At 39.7% G+C, this 19551-nt stretch overlaps 1 long non-coding RNA gene across 1 annotated transcript in view; it reads right to left on the bottom strand.

Moving 5' to 3' along the window:
• Window positions 1-19551, bottom strand: part of LOC143443971 (uncharacterized) — an 83537-nt gene that overhangs the window by 10358 nt on the left and 53628 nt on the right. The window contains exon 2 of the long non-coding RNA XR_013113429.1: window positions 14790-14859. This is a non-coding gene — a long non-coding RNA (uncharacterized LOC143443971). The remainder of the gene's footprint in view (window positions 1-14789; window positions 14860-19551) is intronic.

Below are 19551 nucleotides of genomic sequence, written 5' to 3'. Positions count from 1 at the left end.
TGGAATGCTTGAGCTCGCTCCCTCATGAGGTCCACTGCTACCTTGTAGTATGTTTGTGTGCTTCTAAAACTCCCTTGGTACCTTGAAATCTGTGCCACATCTTTTTCAATTCTTTGACTACAACAACAACCTGAAAGCATCCTGTCCAAAAACTGAAGGTGTCCAACACCTTCTCCTAGGTATCTCCTGCATGAGATCTCTTCAGTCTTTACGTTTTATTTTTACTGTGTTCCAAGTAGATATATGAGCAAGCTGGGCTATGCCAGTGACCAGAATATCAGGTCATCCACCTCCCAAAGGACCTGGATACAAAACTGATAAACATATATACTTTGCCTGTAGCCTGTTTGCCCAGGTCTGTCAGCACTGCAATTGTCACCTTGCTGAGTGACACCCTTGGAAATTCATCACCATGTCACATTTGACAGCTGTACCAGGAGCATCCTTTATTTATGTATGAATTGAGCACTGGGGAGCAGCAGGCCTCTGTCTTCAGATCTACAGGGCTGTTGATCTTAAGAGAGCAGCATATTTATTCACAACCATCCTGCACTGCGTGAGACCTTTCCACACTTGTGAGTAAAGAGACTCAGATTATTCATCTTCCCTGTGTAGGTACCATTCATTGTCTTTCCTAGAGGTTTTGGGTACTTCCAAAGGTGAGGAGGTGCCAACTGGCCACATCCATCACCAGGTGATTTCCTTGCTCTCTTTCACCTAAAGGGCTTCCAGCTGAAGTGTAGACTGGGCACCAAAGTGCCAGAAAAACACAAGGACCTTCACACAATACACACCCTAGAGACTCCTAGCAAGAAGCACCAGGAGTTGAATAGAGAGGAAATTTAATATGTGCCCTTGACATATATTGAACACTGCCCCATAAGGACACAGCCAGGCTTGACTTCCCTGTCAGCCTGGTATATTCATTGCTTCATGTCCTTAACCCAGAAAATGGACAAAATCTGTTTCCTCGTGATTCTCCCTAGCTTAGTAAGGCTTTTGTGATACCCCTGTGCTTTAGAAGGAATGGAGCCAAATTGGAGGCTCACCCATGAAAAACTGAAAAGGAGACTCTGTAGTCAGGAAATGCTTCAGAATTCCTTCATCCTATATTTTTCTTCATTTCATCTTTCCAGGGAGATTTTTAATAGTTTTCTAAGCATTAACCCAACAAAAGCCAGTTTTTTATAAAGGCAAATTCAAGCTGCTAGAATAATTCGGATGAAGTATTTGAAGAAGTTGCTCTGACCCTTCCATTCCTGGAGAAAGGTCACACGGTTACCAAGGTTTCCTCAGGATTTAGTTGCCTTCTATTTTTACCTCAGGGCAAAGCTTAGAGGCCCACTTTCACTAGCTCCTTTAAATCACTGGAGAAAGAGCCAGGCACTTTGAGCACAGGAACTCTTCAAATTAGAGGAATTTTGGCAGTTCTAGTCTATGGCTAAAAAGCTGAACCTTGGGCTGGCAAGGTAGCTCATCCAATGGGGTTGCCTGCAGGTAAGTGTGACAACTTGGGTTCCATTCCACATGGTGAAAGGACTGAAATGGCTTTCATAAGTTGCCCTCCTACTAACACACATGTGCTGTTGCATGTACATGTGAACACAAGTGCACATACTAAATAAATATAAAAATGTAGACCTCAGCTCTTGTCTAGAAAACAGACAAATCTAATCCTAGTGCTTTGATGAAGGAACGCAAGCATCCCCATGTGCCCCTGAATGTGTGCTAAGCCTGCAGCCAGGCCCAATGCCTGTCAACATTTCAAGCAGCAGAGAAATGTGGGGGTAGTGCAGAGACCTGCAAATTCTGCCTCTTGATCTTCAAAGCCTGAGATTTACAGCCTATAATTTAGTCCCAGCTTTCCTTGTGTGAGAATTGTTGGCTGTGGTACTGTTGTTTTGTTGTCTGGATCCTTTTCTGCACTGTCTGTGAATGATGTTGGGGGATGGTGGGCAGGCTTACAGTGCTCTGTCTGGAGATGGACTTTGCTTCTACCCTCTACTCTTACCTTCCTCACTTTGGATCTTTTCTCTGGCATAGCTCTTGCTTTAACCATGCAACCCTGCAAATACAAGAATGTAATTAGTACCCATGGCTACCCTGCCAGGGAGGTAGTAGAGCCCATCCTTCCTCAACCACTCACCTCACACTCAGTCAGCTTTCCTATGACATATGGAAGTGTGTATGCGGGTGTGTGTTCATGTATGGGGGAAGCACATCTATCACGGCATGTATGTGGAGGCCAGAGATCAACTTTGTGTAGTTGGTTCTCTCCTTCACATTCATTGGTTTTGGGTTCCTTTTCAGGAATGATGCACAAAAGGTACCTTTATGAGCTGAGCCATCTCCCCAATATCCTCAATAAGTTGTTACTATAGAACATTACTATAAATGCCTGTGGTCAGTGGTGGTCACATTCACTTATGAAGGACACAATCTTCAAATGTCATAAAAACATCTTACAACATACAAAACTCAGGCAAAATGAAGATAATATATGTTGAAGATGGCTCATTAGTAATACAACATTAAGGAACCTCTTGCAAGTATAATTAACTTAATGACATCTTATAAAGTGTTTATACAGTACAAGTTTGAGTATTTTTGTAATTGTAACAGAAAAAAAATTAAACTAATGATTTAAAAACTTAGGACTATGATACCCTCGCAGTAGGAGTTAACATTAGTTAAAGAAGGTAGAAATCCCTGCAAAGTTAAGGTTACATGAGTTAGTCCAAGAGGATCGTTTTACAAAAAAGAATCTTCCATTCCATCTTAAACCGTCCTCTGCTCCTGAGGATAATATGGAAATGGCTCGTAAAATCAACAAAGCTCTCCCTGGAGGTAGGATGCCCTAACCCTGCTGTACCCTTCACACACCTGACATCAGTCTTTGTCCAAGGCTCACTCACCTACAAATGGAAGGAGCTGTGTCAGGTGATCCTTTGAAGAGTTGAGCATTGGAAAAAAGAAAAATTCAAGAGAATAAACTGTAAAGATCAGACAACATGTGCCTGTAGAAGATACCTGCCTGGCAGTAATTTCCAGAAAACTAGAAGTTTCAGACTTAGCTTTAATTGGTAGTTGTAGCCACAATAGGAACACCCTTCATTCTGAGCCAAGTGTGTGTGAGTGGGGTGCCTTGCAATAAATAGTCTGACTGGGCAAGATGCAGAGAGGTTCTGGCTACCATCAAAGTCAGATCTTTGCGCTTATTTGGAAGCTACTTCTACAGTGATAAACAGCTCTGAAAAAAAAAAAAAAAACAGAAGAAATATAAACTGGAAAAGAATGTGCAGATATTTCATCAATTATCTCCTAAGCCTCTGTGGGGTTTTCTTACTAGACATTAGAGAATTTTAGTAGAGCTACAGACCCAGTCCTACCATTGAGGGGTTTCCAGTTCACTGAAAAGGACTAACACACATGTGTGAGGTTCTAGAGCAGTGGTTCTCAACCTTCCTAATGCTGTGACCTTTTAATACAATTTCATATACCATGGTGACTCCAATCTATAAAATTATTTACATTGTTACTTAATTTTGCTACTTTTATGAATCATAACATAAATACCTGTGTTTTCCTATGGACTTAGGTTAATCCTGTGAATGGCTTGCTTGACACCCCCAAAGGAGTTGAGATCCACAGGTTGAAAACCACTGTTATAGAGTATGGCAGTTAGCACCTGGATGGCATTAAATACAATGGTTTAAAGTGTGTAGCAAAGGAGTTTAAAGACATAAAGAGGCTGGGAATAGTTGGAGAGTTAGGGTTGGGAAACAGGCAACTGTTTATAGTTCAAGAGTAGCATTTGCTACTAAGTACTCTGGAAGTGTCTACAAAGATTTGATATAAGAAATAGAGATCTGAGAAGCCAGCCTGGGAAAAGGCTATGGTTAGTCAATGCCAGGAGCCAGGAAACCATAGTGATCATTATAACAGTATGACACTCAGGAAAGAACATGTGTCCAGATATTTAGGAAGGCAACTGTAGAAGAACTTGGTAAGTCTATGTAGGTGATCTATGAAGGGAACTTTTGTTTTTTATATCCCCTGGATAGGAGGAGGGGAAGGGAGGAGAAGGAAAGAGAGATGAAATACAATATTAAAGATGATGTCTTGGGCTAGTCAAGTGTCTAGTATACAGTTCAGTCCAGGTAACAAAACTCAGGAAAATAGTTTAGAAGATCTGGAATCAGGGGACCTCAACACCTAGGTAATCCTGGAAACTTTAGGGATCAAACAATATTAATCACAAAGCTATGCTGACAGCCAATACTAATGACCAAATGTAGGACATTAGCTTCATGGACTTGAATTTCTATTTTCTCTTTCTTTGTTTTATGAAGACTTAAACAATTTAGACCTCATGTGGGAAGCAGGATAATAGTTTCCCCCATAGTTACATATAACCTGGTCTTCAGAACATGTGAATATATTAAAATATATGACAAGGGGGAAATGAAGTTGCAGATATAACTGAAGATAAAAATTACAGACCATAAAATAGAAACTATTTTGGATTCTAGGTAGCCCCAAAGTAATCTCAGAGGTACTTAAAAATGGAAGAAGAAAAAACTTCAGAGTTGATGGCATGACACAATTCAGATAGACCAGGAAGGCTTTGAAGACAGAGGAAGAGACTATAAGCCAACAAATGGAGTAGCCTCTAGAAGATAGAAAAGACGAAGTAGAATCTCCTTTTGAGCTCCCAACAGGTACTGAGTGAATCCTGCAGGCATTTGCATTTATTCCAGTGACATTCAAGTAGAGCATCTGACCTGGACAGTTCATTGAGAGACTTTCCTGGGTAGACAAATGAATCTTTCCTTCAGTTCTGATGAAGCAATATTCAAGAGCAAAGTAGATAGAAACAATCTCAGGTTGGTAAAATGAGTAAGTTTATTGGGGTTATACATGGGATCCTGGAATACTTACATGGAGCTAAGCACTGAAAATCTCTAAGCCACTGCCCACCAATGTTCTACTTTATGAGTCTACAATAAAGTTAGTGGGAACCTTGTTTCAGAACATGATCAGTGTTAGCTGTAGGTCCAGACAATGTCAGGCGTGAATACAACCAGACTATGAAGATGATGGTCATGTGCACTTCATCTTTGTTCTTCACAAATGATTATTCTGCTTTTAGTAGATACTGTCTAGACATGAGGAGGATGGTTTGCTTATGTGGCACATGAGACAGTTATATGCATCTTGCTACAATATGGAGTAACTCTGGATGAAGATGGGAAGAGTAATCCCACTACTGAATGGTCTCTCTCTTCCACCATTTCTTTCTAGGCCTTGTTTCTTTGTTTCCGTCCTGCCTGTTTGTTTGCCTGCCTGACTTCTTTTCTCCCTCCCTCTGTCAATCTGTCTTTCTTTCCCTAGGCTTCCAGACAAGCCTAGGGAAGCACCTTCTAAGATAACACTCTGATCCTGACAAAATGTTTCAAACTGAAACAAGTCCATGCCAAAATAGGTTCAAGGTTATCTCACTAATGCACCACGACAGAGAAATTGTGGTAGAAATTAATCCCAGAACTCAGTGAATGAGCTGGAGAAGCAGATACATACTTCTAAGGGTAGATCTGACCCCGAGAAAGCATCCAGCCTTGCCTAGAGTTCCTGCTTGGTCTTGTGGCAGAACAATCAGCCACAGAACAGTTAGCCCTAAAGCTCACCCAGAACCAACATCAGCACCAGAGTTCAACGTGGAACTTCCAAATTCTTCCTTTCTTTACTTCCCAGCCACAGTCCTTCCAGCTGAATTGCCTCTCAATTATATGTGACATAAAATTTCAAGGTTCTTGATTCCCTGTTTTATAGTCAGACAAATAATGGCCTTAATTGCTCGTGAAAGTCCTATAAGAGTTTAAGAGGAAAGGCTGATAAAATGAGCAGTGTCCAGCTTCCCTGATTGCCCTATCTGAAGAAATGGTCCCACTGGGTTGCAGCAAATGACCCCTGGTTTTGACTTCAACTTTCTTTCCTTTTTATCTCTTTGGTTGTAGCTTCAAGGGGTGACAGAGCAGAGAATATCCTTTGCCATTTAACATGATGTTGTTGGGTTGAAAACTGTCTTATTGCTTCATAGGAAACATTTTTAGATAGTGATATCTGTTTCTCAGAGAAACTACGCTCATTCCTAGAGGGTTTTGACAGGTCAGTATTACGAAATCAACCCCATGGCATCTACACTTTCTCATTTTCAAATGTCTAGCATTGCTCAGGATTTACAAAATGAGCCCATGTATCTCTAGCCATTTCCTTGCTCCCTCCTAGTCGCTAGCTATGCTTCAAGTGTGCAGAAAACATTTCCTTTCTCTCTTGATCACTATAATCCCTCACTCTCCAGTTTATTTCATTTGTAAGTGGGATCTGGGCTGATTTTATTAGTCTGCATTATTAAGTGTCACGTGTTTCCAGATGGTCTGCAGAGTCCGTCTGAGCTGAGGATGTGCATGTCACTGGGCCTTTGCTAATCATTCACAGGGGACACATGTTGTGCTGGCTTTACTCTCAATAACTGGCCTGTGTTTTTCCAAATAGATTTACATTTTTATGTTTAGCTGATGATGTCTCCAGAGACACATACCATGAATGTCTGGCTCTCTGTTATTACATGTACAAGTCATAAAGCTATGTAATAAGACTCATAAAAACATGCAAATAGTCCTTTTCTAGGGAGAGAAGAAACACGATCAGCCCTAAAATCAGGAGTTTGGAAAAGCTGAGTGCTCTGCTGAGAAATCAGGAGGAGGAGGTACAAACATCCTCTGGGATGACCAGTAATAAATAATTAAATAAGCGAACAAAGAAGCCACCTGACAAGTCTAACATTTGGTGTGCCAGGGAGAATCATTAGTGGTCGTCAAGAGCTGTTTTCTTTAGCATCTTGTACCCAGCAAGAAAAGGCTGTTCTTCCTCTCTTCTGCTGAGCAATCTCCAAGCCCCACCATTCACACCACTCACATTGAACACGAGACCCAGATCTACATCTCTTTGCCTTCTTTAATTCTACCATCAAACCTCCAATCTACAACTTTTCCATAGCAACTACCAGATAAATGCAACACATCTCCTTTTTTTGCCTTAGATTTATTTTGTTATGTGTATGAGTGGGTTTTATCTGCATATATAAGTGCTTCTCATGAGTGTCCTGGCCAGAAAGGCAGGAAGAGGGCTGAAGGGTTCCACAGGATTGGGTGTGGCTATGAACTGCCGAAGGCTTGGGAACCAGAGCAGGTCTTTAATTCTGAGCCATCTCTCCAGTACCCCTCCCTGCAATACTCACCTTTGTTTTCCTTTTATTTTGAAATTATAATCACATCCATCTTTCATTCCCTTATTTCTTTTCCTTCCTTCAAATTTTTTCATATACTCATCTCCTTGCTCTCTTTCAAATTCATGTTTTTTTATATTAATTGTTCTCTCTCCCTCCCTCCCTCTCTCTCTTCTCTCTCTTCCTCCTCCCCCTCTCTCTCCAATATAACTTGCTCAGTCTGCATAATGTTACTTGTATTTATGTTTTCACAGCTGAACATTTAGTATTGGATGAACATTTAGCATTGGTGTACTTTTCCCTGTGGGAAAGTGTTTATCTTATTCTAACCCATCTCTTAGTTCCTTGTAGCTCTTTGTCTAGGATTGAGGCCTCATGGGCTTTCTCCAATCCACTTTGGCATGTCTATTGTTATTGTCCTTGTTCAGCTCATGTTTAGGCAGTCATGCTGGTGAGACTTTATGCGTGTAGCTTCTGACATCACTAGGAGATGTGATCTCATGGCAACTTTCCTAATTCTGTACCTCCTACAACCTTTCCATCTTCTCTTCCTCAGTGTTCCCTGAGTCTTATGTGCAGAGTTTTTTGTAGTGTTCATTCGAACTGGGCTCCACAATTCTACATTTTCATTAGTTGTGGATTTCTGAAATGAGCTCCATCAGTTAAAAAGAGAACTTTCCTTGATGAGAGGTGAGGAATACACTTATCTGTAGTTATAAGAACAAAAAAAAAACAAAACAAAACAAAAAAAAAACAGAGTAGACTTAGGGATTGTACTTGTTTAATAAAGTGCTGGTTATATGGTTTCCTCCAAGAACATTGATTATTCTTGAGTGTTGGCTGAGTTCCAATATTAGCTATGATTTCTCTCTTCTTGAGCAAGTCTTAAATCTAATAGGAAGCTATTGGTTACCATCTACACTGCCCCTACTGTACACTTACTGTTACTGTGCCATGCTGGTCATTATTGTGGTTCATAGGTATCAGAGTTGGAAAGGACTGTTAGTTGCTTCCCTCCTATGAAAGCTTGCATGGTTTCTTCTGGAACCATGAATGTTCTTGGGAAAGAGACATCCAATCTGGTTCTAGCCCAGAGGTCTCTGGGCCTTGTGTCTGAAGTGCATGGTGTCTTCAGAAATAAAGACTTTCCACCTCTGAGGAAACATTGTATGGTACATGGTTTTTTTTTTTTTTTTTTTTTTTTTTTTTTTTTTTTTTTTTAGAAGGTATTTGGCTCTTATAGGAAACATTTTCAGCTCAGATAAACTTTTTTCATTTAAATATTTTTTTTATTTATAAGCAGACTTGTGTGTTAAAGTTTTTAAGTAGATAGTTAATAACACAATTCCTTATGAGTTTTTTAAGTAACCTTGCTGTTATTTTACCTTCCTCTCCCTTCTTCTGTACTTATCTTCCTCTCCACTCCCTAATTAAAGCTGCCACTGCTTCTCTTGACCAAGAGCACAGAGTCTAAAGATCAATAGGCATTCTATAATTATTTTAAAATAAGTAAAATGATAAATAGAAAGGATGTTACCTTTGCAGTTGCCCAAGAATCCTGCTTTTCTTCTAGAATGTTAACTGTGGGGATTTCTGGGTTCCACAATAGCCAGAAGTGCAGACCACTCTTTCAGCTTACCTGCATTAACGTTCCTTGGACACACAATTGAGGTTGCAACAAAATCAAGAGGCCCTGAAATATGGAGCAGCACATGGCAGGGCACAGAGTTGATACTGTTCAGAGATCTGTCTATCCTAAGATGTCCTCTCTTGGGCTTCTATGATGCCATATTCTCTTGGAGTCTTTCTCTTCTGTCCTCTGTCATCTCCTTCTAAGTGCTCATCAACCTAACTCTGTCCTGTAGATGTTGAGTCTATGCTGAGACCTATTCTTGGAGATCTCTTTTACTCTTTGGTTCTCAGACCAAACTTTCCAACTACCTCTGGCTTTGTCACATACCTCAGTTCATGTAAACACAAACTTTTCTCCCAAATAAAGTTAAGCAAAAACTAAAACATTCATTCCTTTACCAGATGCCCTATCACAGGCATGGATCATCATCTTGAACTTTTTGTCCGATAACTGAGTCACCAGCCTTGACCACACCATCATCCCCTTGATGGACCAGTCACCAAGTCCTTTTCTGGAAACCTCCTAAAGACTCTCTCACTCTGCCCATTCTCTCTCTTTCCCCACTTCCTTGACTGAGCTCATCATTTTTCTCCCTTACAACTGTCACAGCTTCCCACCCAGTCACCTGTCTCTTACGATTGCTTTAAATACAAATCAATTTCCAACCAAAGTCAGTGATTTCTAAACTAAAAGTCCAAATATGTCTTGTTTGGACCTGACCCACCACTGTCTCTATATTACTTTTTGTGCCCAGCACAACAGCTCAGTATAGACTTTTCTTGTAACTTCCTCTTAGACTATGCTGCAGTTGTGCTGGGATTTTCCTAACTGTGTCTCTGGCTTTCCTGGGATTAGCTGTATATTCCTGTTCATGAATACCCATCCCTATGTTATCATCCATATATCACACATACACTGCATTATTCACAAAATCTCCTATTTCTCCCTGAAATTGGGTGGTTATTCCTTCTCTCTGCTTTCAGAACAAGGAGCTACCTAACCTTATCACTGTAGTACTTTGGGACTGCTCAGCTCTTTAATCTCTGGGTGTGATCTGTTTCTACCTTCTTTGCTGAAAATTATTAAAAGCCCATGTTGCTCTGAGCTCTCACCACAGGCTTCATCCCTTCGCCCAGAAATCTACAATATTAAGCTCATCGAGATAAAAATGTCAAGTAAAGCTGACCATTGATAAATGGGCAAACCAAAATGGCACCTGAACTTTAAAGGTTATCTAGATCTAGAAGATACAAACAGGGGTTTGATTTCACATGGACAGAGGCAGGTGATAGCTTGTGGGTGAGACTTCAAAATGGAAACAGATGTTAAGCTCAATGCCTGAGGCTTGCTACGTGATCCTCAGTACTATTACAGTGTGGGCAGAGATTATGCCTATCAGTGAGATCCCAATGAGAAGGCTACAAAAAAAATGAGCTAGGAATTCCAAATGCTATAGATAATTAGTGAAAGCTGAACTGTAAGTTATGGCAAAGACCAGGTTTACAATCTTTTAGTTCAACATTCTCCTACTCCTTGATTGTCTAAGACATTTTGGAACAATTTCTGGATGAAGGTTGAACAAATATAACACAGCTTGTTAAATTGTATCTTGAAAGGCATGTCATGTGTCTGGGATAAACATTATGGGTGTGGTAGAGCTGAATGAAGAAGAGACATCACTCAGAGGATAAGCACTGTGCTACTTGGAGCACACCCTGTTGGACCCCAAATATCCCTTATCTTTCCTGAAACTTGCTTTTCTTTTCTATAAGCTTGCAATGGCCACACTGCCATCACACTGGGGATGCAATTCCAACTTATATATTCAAGAACATATATTCAGACCACAGAATGGGGAATGCTGTGCTTGAATCTAAAATGTTCTGCCTAGCTCATGTTTTGAGCATTTGTTCCCCAGACAATAGAGTAGAATTAGAAGACTGTAGAAGCTTCTAGATGTAGAACCTAGCTGAAAGAGAGAAGTCACTGGAGGGGGCCCCTTGAGAGTATATTATTCCAGGATCTTTCTTGTTGTCATCTCTAATCCTAGCTGGTCATGAAGTGAAAAATATCTCTCAGATTCTCAATTTTGAGGTCTTTTACAATCAGAAAATATCAGATAAAAATATATCCTTCTGCCTGTTTCTTTCTGGTATGTTATCATAATGAAGAATAAAGTGACAGGTCACATAAACATTAGTTTTATTGTTCAGTGCTTTCAGCAGTTCGTTAAAAGACATCATGTACCTGTATAAACCATGACATCACTCATGGGCATAAAGTTTTTATGGAAGAGAAGTAGGCACTTAAGCAAGGGAGACTAGCTTGAGACAAATAGCACGGCAGTGTACATCTCCCACCTCAGGTACTCCTCATCTGCCAAATCTCCACACTGGACTCATCAAGTCTAACGCACCGTAGGTTTTTTGTGAAACAAAAATTGCCCCTATGTTTTTTCCCCAAAGGAATAAGAGATAGCTTATTCTGAGTTAAATGTATGTTCCTATGTCCCAGGATCATAAACTCAGGTGACCTAATAACATATTCTTGCCTGTAAGTATTAAACTTTAAATCAACAGAAGAAAAGAATGTCGTAAATCAAGTGTTTTTAAAATGAATCAATGAGGACAGTTGTTGGAGGGATTACTCAGATTACAATGTCTTGTAGATATCTGTGAGAGGTTGTCTTAATTTTTAATTGACATGGGAGTGCCCATCCCACCAAAGGTGGAGTCATTCCTTAGGCCGGTGGTTCTGTGATATGTAAGAAAAGCTAAATGGAATGGCTTTTGAACCAAATCACCAAACAGTGTTCTTCTGTGGCTTCTGCAAGTCAAAATAAACTGATTCCTCTATAAGTTTCTTTTTGTAAGAGTTTTATCACAGAAACAGAGAGGAAACTGGAACACAAAGACTTCTTCCAGCTTCTTGGTTGTGTCCTATATGGGGAATGTTTGCAAATGTTTAATAGCCAGCTTTCTAGGGGACAAAAATATTATCTTGACTAGCAGTTGTTAGAGGTTTCAAGGTGAACTACCTCTACTATGGCCAGTTTCAAATATCACATCTGTGTCACTGGAAAATGATGCCCAAATCTAGCTTTTATAAAACATTGAGAGTTCATTGTAACATTCTAGAGTGTTCCAGTAAAGTGGCCTATTCTCCAGAGAGTCATACATATGGGGCATTGAGTCTAAATTGTGCTCCCTTCTCTCTACTCACCCTTCTGTGGCCAATGGATATTACTCCACCATGACTGAAGGTTCTTAGTAAGACAAATCTCATCCTACCCTCACCTCATCATTCTTTCCTCAGCATGAGTTTTCTCACAGGTTTCCTTATTTTGCCCACAGATGGGTCTCTAGAACCCTCAAATTGGCATGCTTCCGAATGAGGTCTACATGTTTGTTCCTGACTCAGAATGCACTCAGAGAGTTGCCTCTCACAGCACTTAACTAAGGTGGCTGTGATGGTATACCTGGTATGTGGTATTATGACTATGTTTCTTTTTCTTCTGGTATAAAATGAATTCATTCAGGACAGACACCTTATGTGCATACTTTTTAGATCCTCAGAACTCAGGAATTAAGGCCAACTTAAAGATGCTGGTAGATGCAAGAAATTGCTCATGGGATACCTGAAGCTCTCACCCTCTCTTGTCTTAGTTTCTGTACTAGCCACCGTGACTAAGTAAAGAATACAGAAGTGTCCCCTCCTTTCCCTTGGCAACTTGAAGTACAGCCTAAGGCATCTCTAAATTGTTCTGGGGTCAATCACAATTCTGTGACAGGTGTTGCAAAAAATGGAAATGATCATATGTCACTTTTGATAGCTATCAGTTTAGAGGAGAAAACACTTTGTGTGATATATATATATATATATATATATATATATATATATATATATATATATAATTAATCCAGGCCTAAGACCCAAGCAGGTAGAGGAAAATTAAATAGAGAAAGACTTTTTGAAGGATAAGGTAGTGCCTATGAAGAAAATGATTTGCATGTCAGCAGGAGTCCTATGTTCCCTACAGTCAGAATTTCCAGGGAATCTGAAATTATCCCCAGTGTCTGGGGAGTGACTATCCAGCTAGGACTTTATGCAAAACTCTTCCCCATTGGGAAACATACAGTTTCAACAGCTGACTTTTCTCAGGTTTATAAATGGGGTACAGGTTTATAACTGGCTTTGAGCTGGCCAACATGTCTTTGCCCATGACTAGACACTGTGTAATAAACACTTGCAAAGTCAAAGCAAGGTGAGCAGTGAAGGCACAGGGGACCTCTGGACATGATCTCACAGTATTCAAGCATTCAAGTTGAAGAGAAATGGTTCACCCTGTGGGTTTTACCTTCTGATCTCCGAGTCTTAAGTTACATTATTTTCTCAGTGAAGATATGACCAAATGCCCATCTACTTAGAAGCGGTACTAGCATCAAACCAATAAAATAATACTACCTAAGTGCAATTTGGTTAACTAATGAGTTTATCTGGATTACTTCCAGAAGTGTAGGTGACCCCAAAACACCTGTATCATCTTAAAATCCTATGCTGCCATAGGTAATGACCTCATAAAAGCTGCAATACTTGAGTTGCATCTTTAGCAAAATGTCCACCTCCCCTGCACTACTACTTGTATTCCTCCCAAGACAAACATGCAGCTTCAGGACAGGCAGAAAGGATTCATAAAATCCCGGGTCATAATCTGGTGAATATCCCTGTTTCTTCCTACTAGGGAGAGTTAACATTCTTATTACCATCACTATAGGCAAAGTTGTTCTATACAATATACTTATTTTCTTGCATTGATTAGAGCTGCCAAGGTTATCCCTGTTCCACCATGATGGCAACATGATAGCCATTTTATACCAGGAGGAAATAATATATTATAGTGCTTTTTCCTTTGTAGACTTTTAGGTCATTCCTAACTCCCATTGTAGCTAACATTGAAACCATTTGCTTAGCACCCATTACAGGATAAATAAAGCCCCTGGATTATACTGAGATGAGAAGAAGAAAGAAGTTGTACAGCTAAGCTCACAAAATTAAGTACAAGATTGGAATTGGAACTAAACCATCCCAGGGCTTAGGGAACAACATGGGAGAAGGGCCAGAAAGGACACAAGAGCCAGAAGATGGAGAGAAGCGACATTACACACTGTCTTCTGGATATTATGTTGCTTTGTATTTATAAAGTCACAACACTGCGGTTACCTGAACAAGATCAAGGCCATCAATATTCTAGCCTAAATGGGAGAAGACTATCTTTAACTGAGGAGCTATTGACAATTGATGGCCATTTAGGTAATCACTGTTATTCAGTGATAATGCCATTGGTAAGTTGCCATGATCAACCAAATAATCCCACACCAAGGCACACATAAATACTTTAATTAAAATCAGTAGGTTATTTTTAAAAATACATGAAAGTAAGAAGAGGGTATATTAGGAAATGGAAGGAATCAGGAGGTGTGGTTAGAGAATAAGATAGGGGAATTCAGAGCAAATGGGATCAAAACACATTATATACATGCATGAAATTGTCAAAGAATAAAGTAAAACAGATATAGTAAAAAGAAATACCCCACAGACCAGAATTCCCAGCTCATTTTCTGCAAACAGTCCTGGGAGTTCACCTCTGTGGTGATGTTAACATTTATCAGTATGAATCTTTGCTCGTGCCAATCTATGTCATTTTGGATCTTCTCACAGTCCAAATGCTTGCAAAAATAATTTACTACAGATATTTGCTGGTTCTAGGCTTTTGAAAAAATAGCAAAGAAATTTACATTACTATCTTTTTCTTTAGCAATGAAAGAGAAACTTATATTCAGTAATTATATTCATTAAATGAATACATACCTTGCATCTGCTACTATTCAGTATTGCCCCATGCCATTGGAAAGAAATTTCTGTCTCATTGGTGTTGACACTATAATAGAATTGGGTGCAAATAAGCAAACAACTTGAAGGCAGGCTGTCTGAGCTATTGTGAAACACTGTGGTTTTATTTCAGCCACCTGTCAATCTCAGGCAATCATCCAGCTCTCTTACAAAATACAAACCTCACTGCCCTGTGCTCTTTGCATTGGCCATGGGATATGGGCCTTAGATAGTTTCATGCTGCTGCCGGAAGCAGCCTGGTGAGCTCTGTTCAGATACCTCTAATCAGGTGGAGCCAGTACTCTCTCTTTAGCCACAGAATAGATTTTCAGGGCAAAACAGAGTTTGAATTTGCTAGAAAGATGCTTATTTTAATGAAGATTTAAGCACAAAAGATCTGGGTACAAAGAAAGAGAAGCACACACAAGAAAAAGACAAGGAGTTCTCAAGTTACAATTTTTTTATTGTTAATTCCTGACCCCTAGATGGCAAGTCTTTAATTATACTTCAGTATAAGTCCTTTCCCTTCCCTAATTGTCCCAGTCTTTTAACTCTGCCTAATTCTGATTCAAACATGTCTATTGTTCTGACTTCATTTGGTCTGAAGTCATAGCATTTGAGACGCTTTATCATAGCTCCCTTTGCCAACTTTCCTGCGGGTGTGCTGGGCCCTAGACATACCAGGTTCGAGTCTGGGTTCTGGACATTCTAGGTTGAGATGCGAGGGGCATGGGGAATCTCCCACTTCATCCTCCGCATTTGCATTGTTCTAGGCCTACATGGGTCCTTCATCATAAGGCTAAAGAATGCCATGCCTCATCCCAGCTAGTCCCTAAAGGTGACGTTTATTTGTTTATCTTTGTGGTGCTTAGACCCCTACACAGGGCATATGATTTTATGGAGAACTAACAAATAAATAGTATATCTCAAAGACACAGCATACAGGGTCATTAATTTCTGGCCAGAGGACAGTAGTTGTCATAGTTCATAACTTCTGTGAATTATATAAGCCAGACATTGGCTAAATGTATTCCAACAGCTATTTTTATGAATTAAATCTCATTATAACACAGAATCTCCCATCCATTTACACACCATGTCATCTCTGGCATATTCCACCCTCCAATAATAAAGTCAAAACACTGTCACAGAAATTGTATTGCCATGAAGTGTAAAAGGTTCACTTTCTGGATCATAAAATCACAAAGTCTAGTGACCTCTAGTGTAGACCATGCCTGTCAAAGATGGATAGGTCAAATTTCTAAAATGTATACAATTCATATAACTCCTCTATTAAGATGACCAGAAAAAAAAAAGATAGAAAATAATCCAATAGTTGGGATGGTTAGCTTAAGGAATATGGAGCAAGCCAAAGGAAAGCTATTAAAACCAGAGTGTCCTGCTGCTTTCTTCTGATAAAGATTTGACTTTTTTTTCTTTCTTTCTTTCTGCTTAGTATGACTATGCTTAGTATTACAACCCAACAGCTTAAATGTATCTTCTCCCAAGGAGATGGAAGCAACAGGCATATAAAAATATCCTGGGAATCCTCAGTGCAGTCAATAGGATTAAACAATCACCTAAATGGAGACACTCTTATCATAACAAGAATGCATGCATACTGCTAAATGTTCACAAAGGATTGGTGCAGCATGGGACAGGGCAAACAGGAAGTAGGCTGGCAGGGAGAGTGCAACAGATCTCTTGGGTATCTTGGGTGCTGTTTTCAGCAATGGTAACTGAAGGAAAGAGAAGGAAGCCTTTATGTGGAATGGGAGATGTTAAGAGGCAAGGAAATTATACCAAAGGTCTCAGTAAAGCCCACCAGGCAAGCTGAAGCTGGGGTGAATGTTCTTCCAGGATTGTGCCCACTGAAGTGCAGGCGGCTGAAGCTTCATGAGTTTGCAGGGACCACTGCTTCCAGAACAGACTACCTTAACAAAAGAGATTCTCTGCCATGAAGGCTAAATCTCAGAGAAGGCTGAGTGTGGAGGGCTGCAAGCCATGGTCAGATGCTTTCCTGGAAAAGATGTGGAAAGAAAAGACTTTCTTTCTCGGTACTGTTACTGTTAAGGTGGTTAAAAGCCCAAGGTTGTGGAGGTCATAGACTCTTGTTATTTTCTAAATAGCATGCTGTCAAATTGCCATCTAAATATTTACCTTCATATCTGCAGATAGTGGATACTTTGAATCCTGGTCAGTGGAACTTCTTTTTTCAGTGGTCAGCAGTCTATGAATGGATACAGTGTGCTGAGAATAGAAAACTGCATAGCCAGCCCTAATGAGATATATACATTAACCCTACCACTACCATGGCTTAGATAACATTGAGGAAGAGTAGACAGAAAGAGTTTAAGAGCTGGGGATAGGGAAGAGTGCTGTGAACATGCTGCTTTCCAGACATCAGATGATTGTTGCAGTTAAGACCATACAGCAATTGTGGTTACTGGCGCAAGCCCTGCACAAAATCAAGCTAGCCAAAATACTGCCATAGATAGAAGATCATCTCTGGGCTCCATCTTACTGAGGCAGCTATCTGCTAGGGTAGGGGCAGAGAATTTTTATGAGCATGTGACCACTGGTAGGTAGTTCCTATGCTGAAGGGTGTGGTCCTTTACTGTGCACATGTAGAAACAGTACTAACTGGATTTAGTGGGTTATACTCCTGGAAAAAAAAATGACAGGAATTTAGGAAGAGGCATGTTGCAGGGATAAGGAAAAATTTTGAGGGAGAAATATTGGTTAGTTGTGATCATATTTCATTGTATACATGTATGAAATTTCCCCAAAGGGTAGCTAATTTTAAAAATCAGCATCATTTGTTTTTCTTATTTAATCTCCTGCATTTTATTCTGCAACGATTTGTATAAATGGTGAATTTTGAATATGTGACAATTTTAACTACATGTAAAATTCCACATGTAGAAAATCACTGTTTTTGTTAATAACACTTAATTATGTTTATAAAATATTTTTAAAAAATAATAAGAAAAGGGTGTTCTAAAATTAGTACCACCAACATACACAGGAGTCTAAACTTCTAAAAATTAAAAACAGTGGGACAAACTGCACCTGTTCTCAAATGTGAACTGATACAGCATCTCCATCTTTACTCTGTATCCTCAATTCCCTTATCCTCCAGCAGCATCTTACTATGGAGCTGCCATGGCCTAGAACCTCTTAATGGATCTGATCTCAGTCCCCATGCTTTCCTCAGTCCACAGCTACCATGCTTGTCCATCTACTATTAAACTTAGACAAAGGAGTACCATGAAAGATCCAATACAAAACCTATTTTTTCTATCCAAAATCCATCCCTGAGATATCAATATCTATTGCCTCCCACATGACTATAAATTTTCTCTTACCTGCTGATCTATTCACACATGACATTCAAGAGCCTTGTAGCAATGAAACTCAATGTTTAATTCTGTTAATCTTACTGATATAAGCCTTCTAGAAACCAGGACCTACAAACAGTTGTAAAAACAGAAAGCACTAATCCCACAAGTATTTTATCAGGCCTGATGAAAACCACCATTCCTTCTTGCAAATGTTCATTCACAGACCCATGTATCTACTTACCTGGATGATACTCTCAAGAATCAATGTGACCTTACTTCATTAATGTAGTTTTGAAAGATTTTTCTTCTGATCACTAAACACTGATGCCATGACTTTATCATGTGGGTAATTTGATCTCCTTATCAGTTATTAGTTTTCTAAATGCTTCATCTGCCAGCCTTTATCTTTAGAGTCAGCTACTAATGAGTTCAGGGAGATGTTGGTGTTTTCTCTGCTATATCTCTTATTGCTTTGAGAAACATATCATCTTCTGGGTCTCCCTAGAAAGCATAGCCAATTGGTGAGTTTTCCAAATTTCATGGCACTTTATATTCTAACATGCTCTTCTTTGGGAACCTTCTGATCCCTCACCTGCTGCAAGAATTCATATGTTTGCCACCACAATATAAACCATAGCTTTTCCCATGTTTCTTAGGGCCACCTTGAGATGTTACATCAAGTCCCAGAGACCTCGTTAAATTGTTATGTATTTACAATGAGTCCTTTGACCATCTCCATGTTCTACCTCTCTAACTTCAGCATGTTAAGCAGGTACTCCTTATGAGTGTTACTCTCCTGATCCTTATGGGTCTATATTCCTCATAGATGTTGGAATAACTTCTATAATCTCTGGAAGGTATATGACTACTTTTGATTGTTTATTTGATTAGAATCAGTGATGACTGGGGCATTAGTGCAGTCCTCTTAGATGACCATGAGGACATTTCTAAGGACAACCCTGTGCTAAATATGTGTTTCACCATTCCATAGACTAAGGTTCTATGCTAATGAAAAGAGGGTGAAGTAGTATGTCAGATGAGTACTTGCACTTTTTTTTCTGTACCCCATGATCTTTTGAGCTTTGTAGAGCTTCATCATCAGGCTTACTACTCTATCAGTTCTGCTATGTCTTCCTCACCATCAAGGATACTACTCTTTCAAATCATTGGCCAAATGAATAAAACCTTCTTCCAAGGATATCTTTTCTATCAGGTATCTGTTATCTGCAAGAAGAAAGGTCTAGAGGTCTAATAAAGCATGGCTAGTACCTCTCTGTCCAATTTATCAACACACCATGTGAAAACATTAGATGAAACGAGTCTCCAGGGAAGAAGCTGATAACCTTAGACAGGAGGTCTTTTTCAACTAAAGGTGATACTTAGAGAGAGATCACAGT

The sequence above is a fragment of the Arvicanthis niloticus genome, chromosome 11, assembly GCF_011762505.2.
Source record: "Arvicanthis niloticus isolate mArvNil1 chromosome 11, mArvNil1.pat.X, whole genome shotgun sequence".
In the NCBI taxonomy this organism is placed as follows: Eukaryota; Metazoa; Chordata; class Mammalia; order Rodentia; family Muridae; genus Arvicanthis; species Arvicanthis niloticus.
Note: the sequence above shows the minus strand (reverse complement) of the source record. Positions and strands in the feature narration are given on the sequence as shown.